The 9,207-nt window shown below is 54.7% G+C and overlaps 1 pseudogene; it reads right to left on the bottom strand.

Moving 5' to 3' along the window:
• LOC105500455 overlaps positions 1–5,350 on the bottom strand; it is a 5,858-nt pseudogene extending 508 nt beyond the window's left edge.
• Positions 5,351–9,207: the final 3,857 nt, after the last annotated feature.

The following is a 9,207-nucleotide window of genomic DNA, read 5'->3' as shown; positions in this document are numbered from 1 at the left end:
CGCGGGGACGCGCAGTGCCCGTTCTCGCCTGCTCCCGCCGCGGCGCCCAGCCAGTTCTCAGTTTGGTCAGGGATGCACAGTCGGGGGCCACCGAGCCGCGCTCTTCGCTCAGCGTGCGCGTGCGCAGCTTGGCCGCGCGGTAGATGCGTGGTCTGGATATCCTGACCTTGTGATCTGCCCACCTCGGCCTCCCAAAGTGCTGGGATTACAGGCGTGAGCCATCACACCCGGCCTAGAGTCTATTCTTAACTCAGCAGCCAGAGGGGTCCTTTTCTGAAATAAAACAAAAGGACTGGGGAAGTTGAGGTGGGAGGATTGCTTATGTCTAGGAGATCGAGGCCGCAGTGAGCCATGATCACACCACTGCCCTCCAGTCTAGACAACAGAGCCAAATGCCAACTCTAAAATAATTTATTTATTTATTAATATATAATTAATTATACAATTAATATATAATTAATTAATAACTCATCTGCCCTTGGCGGAGCCTTCCCGACTGGCTGATTTGTGGCTGACTTAATCCGGCACTAATTAGATTTCTGCACTGGTGATGAAAGGGCTCCGTGCGTACCAGCCTGCTGGCCAGCCCAGCCCACTGCTTGTTTTGCACAGAATTTTAATTATTTTCAAATTGATCCTTGGAATCGAGTGAGCTCAGCGCAGATAAGCCAGTTGCAGGGAGGGCAGAGTGCCACGTTCCCATCTTCCCTGCCAGCGCGGCCGCCGCTCCCGTGGGGTAGCACGGGGAGGCCGCCTTGGGACATGACACGATCTCCCAGCAATGTCCTGCACCTCTTCCCACTCAGCTGCTCCAAGAGCCCCGCCAGGCGCCTGGCTCTTGGGGAGTTTTCCTTCTGTTTGCTCTTGGCTCAGCTTCCCTCTTATTCCTATTTTCGCCAGTTTCTATCCAATTTAAGACAGCTCCTCTAAGTCAAAATTAATTATTCTCTGTACTTCCAGCCCTGTGGTCTCGTGGTTCATGGTTCCTACAGGCTGGGGCTGGGCTCCAAAAGGAGGAGGGAAACACACCCCCAATGTGAGGGGGGGCTGTGGGGCCCCAGCCCCGAACCAGACTGAAGGGGGCTAGGTCCCTACCCAGCATTTCAAAGGACCAGCCTCCTCCATCAGGAAGTCCTCCCTGACTGCCTCAATCTTTCTGAGCTCCCCTGACACCTAACGCTGGGCAGGCTCTCCCCAACACACCTGTGCCTGCCCATGCCCACATCCACACATGTGTGTCTGCGTCCACCCAGCTCACCAAGGGCCTGGGCTCCATCCATGCATGTGTATCTGCACCCACCCAGCTCACCAAGGGCTTAGGCTCCTTGCAAAATGTGTTTAGCCACATAAAAATGAATAAAGTCCAGGCACGGTGGCTCACGCTGGTAATTCCAGCACTTTGGGAGGCCAAGGCAGCGTTGTTTGAAGCCAGGAGTTTGAGACCAACCTTGGCAACATAGCAAGACCGCATCACTACAAGAAATACAAACATTAGCTGGATGTGGTGGCATACATCTGGAGCCCTGACTACCCAGTTGGCTGGGGCAGGAGGACGGCTGAGCCCAGGGAGGTCGGGGCTGCAGGGAGCGGTGATAACACCACTGCACTCTAGCTGGGGGAGTGACAAAGGGAGACCTTGTCTCAAAAAAAAAAATTAAATAAATAAGGACACCGAAAACAACAAAAGACAACACAAAATATAAAGAGATACTTGGATTTCTTTGAAGTTAAAGACTTTTTGTGCCCCACAGGCCACCATCAAGAAAGTAAAAAGAAAACCCACCAAATGAGGGGAATATTTGCCAGTCATTTATCTGATAAGGGTATATATAATATCCATAACACATAAAGAGCACTTACAACTCAACAATAAAGGTCAGTTGTGGTGACTCACACCTGTCATCCCAGCACTTTGGGAGACTGAGGCGGGTGCATCGCCTGAGGTCAGGAGTTCCAACATGGCGAAACCACATCTCTACCTCTCTACTAAAAATATGAAAATTAGCCGGGTATGGGGGTGCATGCCTGTAATCCCAGGTACTCGGGAGACTGAAGCAGGAGAATCTCTTGAACCTGGGAGGCAGAGGTTGCAGTGAGCTGAGATGGCTCCATTGCACTCCAGCCTGGGCAACAAGAGTGAAACTCTGTCTCAAAAAAAGAAAAAATTAAAAAAAAATCAATAAAAAGACAAATCACCTAATTTAAAATAGCAAAGGATTGAAACAGACATTTCTCAAAGAAGATACACCCGTGGCCAACAAGCACATAAAAAGATGCTCCGTGTCACCAGCCACCCGGGAAACCCAAATCAAAGCCACAATGAGAGGTTGCGTCACACCCATGAGGATGCTTATTGTCAGGAAAACTAGGACGTAGGTGTTGGTGAGGATGTGGAGAAACAAGTCCTTACGCACTGCTAGTAGGAATGGAGAATGAGGCAGCCGGTTTGGAAAACTAATAGTTCCTCAAAAGTTGGAACCTTGAATTAGCACATGACCTGGCAATTCCATTCCTAGCCGTCTACCTAATATAACTGAAAATATATGTCCCCACACAAATGTGTATAGGGATATTCATAGGACAATTCACAATAGCCAAAAAAAAAAAAAAAAAGTGCAAGCTACCCAAACATCCACCAACAATTGAATGGATAGAAGGGGTAGTTCACCCATGCAGTGGAACAGTAGCCTCACAGAGGAATGAGATTCTGACCCTTGCTACTGGATGGATGAACCTTAAAAACATGAGTTCAGTGGAAGAAGCCAGACACAAAAGGCTCCACATCGTGTGATTCCATTTATGTGAAATGTCTTGAATAGACAAACCCTTAGAGACAGAAAACAGATTGGTGTTTGTCTAGGGCTGGGTGAATCAGGAGTGGGAGGATCCAGAAATGATAGTTAAAGGTTATGTGATTTCTTTTGGGAGGTGGTAAAATGTTCTCAAATGGATCATTCTTAGTTCGCACTGCATGCCGGCATCAAAACATCTCATGTGCTCCCTAAATATATATACCTACTATGTATCCACAAAAATTTAAAATGAAATAAAATCTATTGTGATAATGGTTACACAATTCCAGTACATTTAGTGGGTGTGCTAAAATCATTGAGCTGTATATTTTTAAATGGTGAATCTTATGTGAATTATGTCTAAGAAAAAAAATTATGAAAAAATTAATAACAAACAAACAAGGAAAGAAAAAATGCCAAAGAAATTACAAAGTTCAGAGAGTGCCCAGAACCCTAAAGAGAGGCAGTCCAGTGCCAGGGCAGGTCACACTCCTCACAGAGCTTCCTGGTGGGCAAAGCAAAGATGGAAACACCCACAGTATGGTGGGATGTGGAGTCCCATTTGTTGACGATTCACTCCACTGAGTGTGCCCAGGTGTTTGTCAGGTATCAACTTGGCTAATCTCAACAAGGTCCAGGCAGGAGGAGGGCTATGTAGATGGGGAAACTGAGGCAGGCCCAAGTTCACCAACTGATACACGGCAGACGTCAGACCAGCGTCTCAGTGGCTGGGATTGGAGCCTTTGCTCCCAGCCCTGTGAGGCCTCTCCACCCCGCCTACCTGCCTGCCTGCTTCAGGGTCTTATTCCCTTGGAGGCAGATGTCACCCCCCCAAGGAGGTCACCCCCTGCAGGGGCAACCACATGTCCCCTCTTTCCAACCCAGGGCGCTCTGCAGCCTGTTTCTTTTTTTTTTTTTTTTTGACAGAGTCTCGCTCTGTTGCCCAGACTGGAATGCAGTGGCATGATCTTGGCTCACTGCAACCTCCACCTCCTGGGTTCAAGATTCTCCTGCTTGAGTCTCCCAAGTAACTGAGATTACAGGCACCTAACATCAGGCCCGGCTAAGTTTTGTATTTTTAGTAGAGACAAGGTTTCACCAGGTTGGCCAAGCTGGTCTCAGACTCCCGACCTCAGGTGATCCACCTGCCTTGGCCTTCCAAAGTGCTGGGATTACAGACATGAGCCACCCCACCTGGCCTGCAGCCTGCTCTTAAGTTCAAGGGGGTGCCCCTGTGGGTGACACTGTCATTCCAGGCCTGGAGAGCTTGGGGAGAGGGTTCAGGGATCATTGCAGCAGGAAGCTGGCCAGAGAGACCCTTTCCAACCACTACTAAAGTCTGAAAAATGTTTCAAGCTACAAGGATTTTATGAACATGAGGGCCAGGAATGGGTCTGGGAGCTTGTTGGTGCCCTGACTGGGGAGACCCTGGTCTCTCATGAAGGCTATATAGGGCAGAAGCACGTGGCTTGTGGTTCTGGGCACACGGCTGTCTCGCTGAGGCCCAGCTGCTGGAGGCAGCCTGTTCCTGGGTGGACATCAGCAGGAGGAGTGGGCTTCAAGTGACCACAGTTCCCAGGGTCAGCCCTGCATGGAGGTCCCTCAGACCCACAGCTCAAATCGGAAGGGCCCAGGGTCCTCAGCCAAGCCCCCAGCTCCCAGGACGGCTGTGCCCACCCCCCACGAGTGCAGCCCCGCCCTCTCCGCCTCTTGTCGGGTCTTCTTTTGGAACCCTCTGCACACAATCCTCAAACACCCGGCTTCTCTCGGGGCCTGCAGGAATGTGCTCCCACCGGGTCAGCTGGCTTAAACTGGGCAACAAGAGTTCTGTGTATGTGTGTGTCTCTCTGTGTGTGTCTCTGTGTGTGTGTCTGTGTGTGTCTCTCTGTGTGTGTCTCTGTGTGTGTGTGTCTGGGGGAGGGAGTGGGGACTGAGGTCTGGGGACTATCTCGAGGGTCCTGGGGCTCTAGGGATCCATGGGAAATGGTGGACTGGGTATGCTCTCCTGTCCTGCTGCAGGCCCTGAGGGCTGCAGTCCTTGCCTACCCTGGCATGAGCTGTTGGCCTGCCCTCTGCTCTGAGCAGATGTGGGGGTGGGTGTCATCTGGTCACAGAGAGTGGGTCAGGCCCAACACACACAGCCCAGACCCCCGTCCTGGGGCAGCCTCCCAGTAGGAGCTACCTCCAGCCCTCTCCACCTCACCTCCAGTGTCGGGACTGGCCAGGCCACATCCTCTCCAGACCTGGTCATCCTTCGCTGCAACCTTGGAGAAGCCACCCTCCTCACCAGGTGGCACCTGCCCTGGGGATCCCTGGACCCCACTCACCTCCAGCCAGGCTGGGACAGGGAGATGACTCCAGGCCAGGGGAGCTGGCCCTTCCCACACAGGCCCTGCTCAGGGCTGGGAGAGAGGCGTGGTTCTGTTCTCCCTTTGGTGACCAGGGAAGCCGGCCTCAGGCACTGAGTCCTCCGGCAGGGCAGTCTGGCCAGACAGATGAGCAGGTGGACCCATGGAGGCCACAGCCCCCACACTGTAGGAAGCCCCCTTGGCCGGCATCAGAGAACAAGACCACCCCACTCCACAGACTGGACAACCGAGACTCACAGGGGCCCGGGGCCACTCCTCAGAAGCCCACACTCAGAGTCCTGGCCCTGCAGATGAGGCTCACCCACTCAGCTCACAGGACTAAGCCCAGGAGGGGCCGAGGGGACCTGGAAACCCACCCCAGCCCCAGCCCCACCAACACCTCCTCCCTTGAGGCTGCAACAAGAACTGTCAGGGCAGGAGGGGGGGCTGCAGGCGCTGGGGCTGTAAATCAGGGCTCTCAGCAGGCCCCTCCACCATTTCCTCCCAGCTAGACGGGATGTCCTGGGCCTACAACTTGGCTCCCTCCCTGTAGCGGGTCCAGAACAGATCATGAGCGCTCCTGGGTGAGGTCTCCCAAACCAGTCCTCTCTCCCCTCTCCTTTCAGAGCCATCCCAGCTACAGGGAGGACACCGAGGCCATGAAGGGGGGTGTGTCCAGAGTCTCCCAGCTCCAAGGTGCAGAGTTGGACCCACGCCCAGGGCCCGCCTCCCAGTGCAGCTGCTCTAAGCTCAGAGCACTGTGGCCTCTGGAGCACCACCAGCCTCCACAGCACCGCTGGCCTGCCCCTGGGTCACCCCAGGGCCCCTGGCAGCTTCTGCCTGCCCAAGGTCCGCCACCAGCCTCCACAGCACCGTGGCCTCCGGAGCTCCATCCAATGCAGGTGGAGGAGGCACTCCCAGACCTGGCAGCTGCAGCCCCTCTCCAGCCACGAGCCTGGGCCAGGAGCTCCTGTCAAGAGCTAGATGCCTGTCCTGGGTTGGTCCTGCTTCACCCAGTACCCAGCCAGCTCCTCTTTGATGCCTCCAGCTTGTAGTAGGGCGAGCCGCAGACAAAACTCCTCAGACACCGGATTAAAGAAGGAAGAGGTTTTTTATTCGGCCGAGAGCGTCAGCAGACTTGCGTCTTAAGAGCTGAGCTCCCTGAAGAAGAAATACGTGGCCTTTCTAAAGGCTTACAACTTTAAGGGATCCATGTAAAAGGGTCATGATAAATCAAGCAAGCGTGGAAAACGTGATAGGGGCCTACATGCATCAACTAACAGAACAAAAAGTTTTACAGTGCGTTCTCATGCAATGTCTGGAATTTACAGACAACACTAGTAGTTTTGGTCAGGGGTTAATATTATTATTATTATTTTAACCACCAGGGCCAGGTGGTGGTGCCAAGGTCATCTAGCTATTTATCTTACTTCTGTTTCTTTCCAACTTTTTGCTTTCTCCCCCTTCTCCTGTCTTATAAACTAGGAAAAAGGGGAGACGAGGAAAAGCTGGGAAAGACAACAGGAGAAGTGGTGTCTCATTCTAAGCTCAGCCCAGGACAGAGCTGAGTGAGCAGATGCTCAGGACCAGCCATAGGAGCCACTTAGGCGGGCAGAACACAGGGGCCAAGTAGTACCACAGGAAGATCCCAGCCCCACTGGTGATGGGCACCTATGTGCAGGCAGAGGGCAGTGTGTGGACCAGCAAGACAGGCCTGCAACAGGAGGCAGTGAAGTGGCACAGGGCTGCACAGTGACACATGCATGTGTCCTGTGTGTGCACGTGTGTGTGTGGGTGTGTACGCATGTGTCGTGTGTGCATGTGTGTGTCCTGAGTGTGCAGGTATGTGTCCTGTGCGCACTTGTGTGCATGGGTGTGCATGCATGTGTCCTGTGTGCACGTGTGTGTCTTTGTGTGTGTGTCCTGTGTGTGCACAAGTGTGCATGCATGTGTCTTGTGTGCATGTGTGTGCTCTGTGTGCACATGCATGTGTCCTGTGTGTGTGTCATGTGTGTGCACCCATGTGCATGGATGTGCATCTGACTGGGGGCACCTGTGGTTTTCATCCCCACCCCAGCCTGCCCCCAGGTCACCCCAGGCTCTCCAGGCCCCCAGTAGCCTCTGCCCACCTGAGGCCCAGCAACCTCACAGGCATCCTGTCCTGCTTACTCCCAGGCCAGCCCCACCTCTGCAGCCACCCCCACCCAGGGTCTCAGCCAATGGGAGGTTTCAGTCCCAAAAGTTTCAGGAACCACATGGGGCTGGCATACGGCTGAGGGCTGGACCCTCAGCCACCCTCTGTCAGGTCCCCCCACCTGCTCTTTGACATGGGGAGGGCACACAGGTGGGGGCACAGCCCAGTGAGTCCCCATGACCCTGGGCAGTGGGGCAGGATGCAGGGGCAGAATGTTGACCCCCATCAGCAGCCACCAGGATAGTGTCCTGAGCCTGAGGGTCTCAGGTTCACACGGCCCCTTTCCATGCCACAGCACTCCAGCCGCCTGCCCAGTCCATGTGGGTCCCAGAGCAGCTGCTAGGCTCTGGAATTATCTTGGGAAAGGTAGACACAGGCCAGCAGAGAGTGGAGTAATCCCTGGGGATGGGGACTGCCTCAGGGGAGCCCTGGAGATGGATTTTCCCCAATATACTCAGCTCCCCAGCTCCTCCCAGCAAGACTGCTGGGATGTGGGCTGCTCTGAGACTCCCCATTCCCCAGAGCCTGCCTGCCTGCCTCCAGGGTCCCCTGAGTGTTACTAAACAGAGGGCTAAAGCATGGCCCCCAACGCCCTGAAAGGGAGCCCGCGCTGCGGCCCCTAACGTGGCATCAGGTGCTTAGATCATTCTGCTGGAGCCTCCATGTATCTTCCAATGTGCTCACGAAGGGACCCCACCAGTGTCTCAAACCTGCCATGGGGAGTCTCCTTTTAAAGTAGACTCGAAGCTGAGAGTGACTTGGAAGAATACTAGGGGGACAGCAGCACAGTGGCCCGAGGTCCTGCAGGCAGGCTGAGCATTGGCTGGAGGTAATTCAGGTCCGAAGTTCTCTGTCCCTCCTGCACTAAGCTCTGTGCTGCCCACTGGGTGGGGCAGCAAGGAAGAGGTGCCCCTGACACCCGGGTACTTGTGCTTACACCAGGGAAATGGGCAGAGACAGAGGGCCCTTCTGTGGTCCAACCCCATGGGCGGAGATGGTCTCCTAGATGCCCAGGCAGGCCATGCATGACATCTGCTTCCTCGGGAGTCAGGGAAAGCCAGCTGGTACCATGGAGCAAGCCGGCATGGGCATTTGCTGGTTCCCGAGGAGCCAGATGGGAACCAGGTTGGATCATGTGTCTGCCTCTGGCATGGGGAGGAAGGGGCCAGCTCTGCCCAGATCTTTCTAGAAGTTGCTGCCTGAAGGGTACATTTTCCTGGAGGAGGGAGAGTGGTGTCCACTACCCTGGGCCCTGGAGTGTCCTTGGCCTGAACCGGCCTCTCCTGCCCATGCCTCTCACTCTTGGCTCACATGCTGCCTCCTCCTAGAAGCCCTTCTCAACTGGCCCAGACTGAACCCTCTGATGGTCTCTTTCAAGGCCATGGTCACCTTCAGTAATCACTGTGAGGGGTGGGACTATGTGGGTCCCAGTTTCCCCATCCCCTGGCTATTCCTCCATGAGGTCACAACTGACCCTGGTGCCTCATGCCAGGCACACGGAGCTGCTCATCAGCCCCCGTGGCCAGCTGAGTGGCTTCAAGCCACTGAGGGGTGGATGGAGGCTGGGCTTTGGGCCAGAGTCCGGGTGGGAGACATGCTGGTCATGTCCTGGCCCCTGGACTGAGCTCAGGACAGGTCCCTTCAAGCTGCTGGAGCCAGCAGTCAGAGGCCAATGTGGAGTAGGGTTCTGTGGACTTTCAGGGATTTCCAACAGCAGGGAGGCTCTTCCGGGGCAGCCCAGCAGGCAGGTTCGGGCACTGTAGGCTCCCTGGGGCTTCTGAGAGCCTGGCCTGGGAGGGTGGCAGGGGCTTGTGGTCCCCCAGAGGTGCCCACATTTTGGGACAGCTGCTGCTGCTTCCCTGGCCCTCCCTGG

This window comes from Colobus angolensis, unplaced genomic scaffold (assembly GCF_000951035.1).
Source record: "Colobus angolensis palliatus isolate OR3802 unplaced genomic scaffold, Cang.pa_1.0 Scaffold668, whole genome shotgun sequence".
NCBI classification, from domain to species: Eukaryota; Metazoa; Chordata; class Mammalia; order Primates; family Cercopithecidae; genus Colobus; species Colobus angolensis.
The sequence above is the reverse complement of the archived record's forward strand: the minus strand, read 5'-3'. Positions and strand labels throughout refer to the sequence as shown.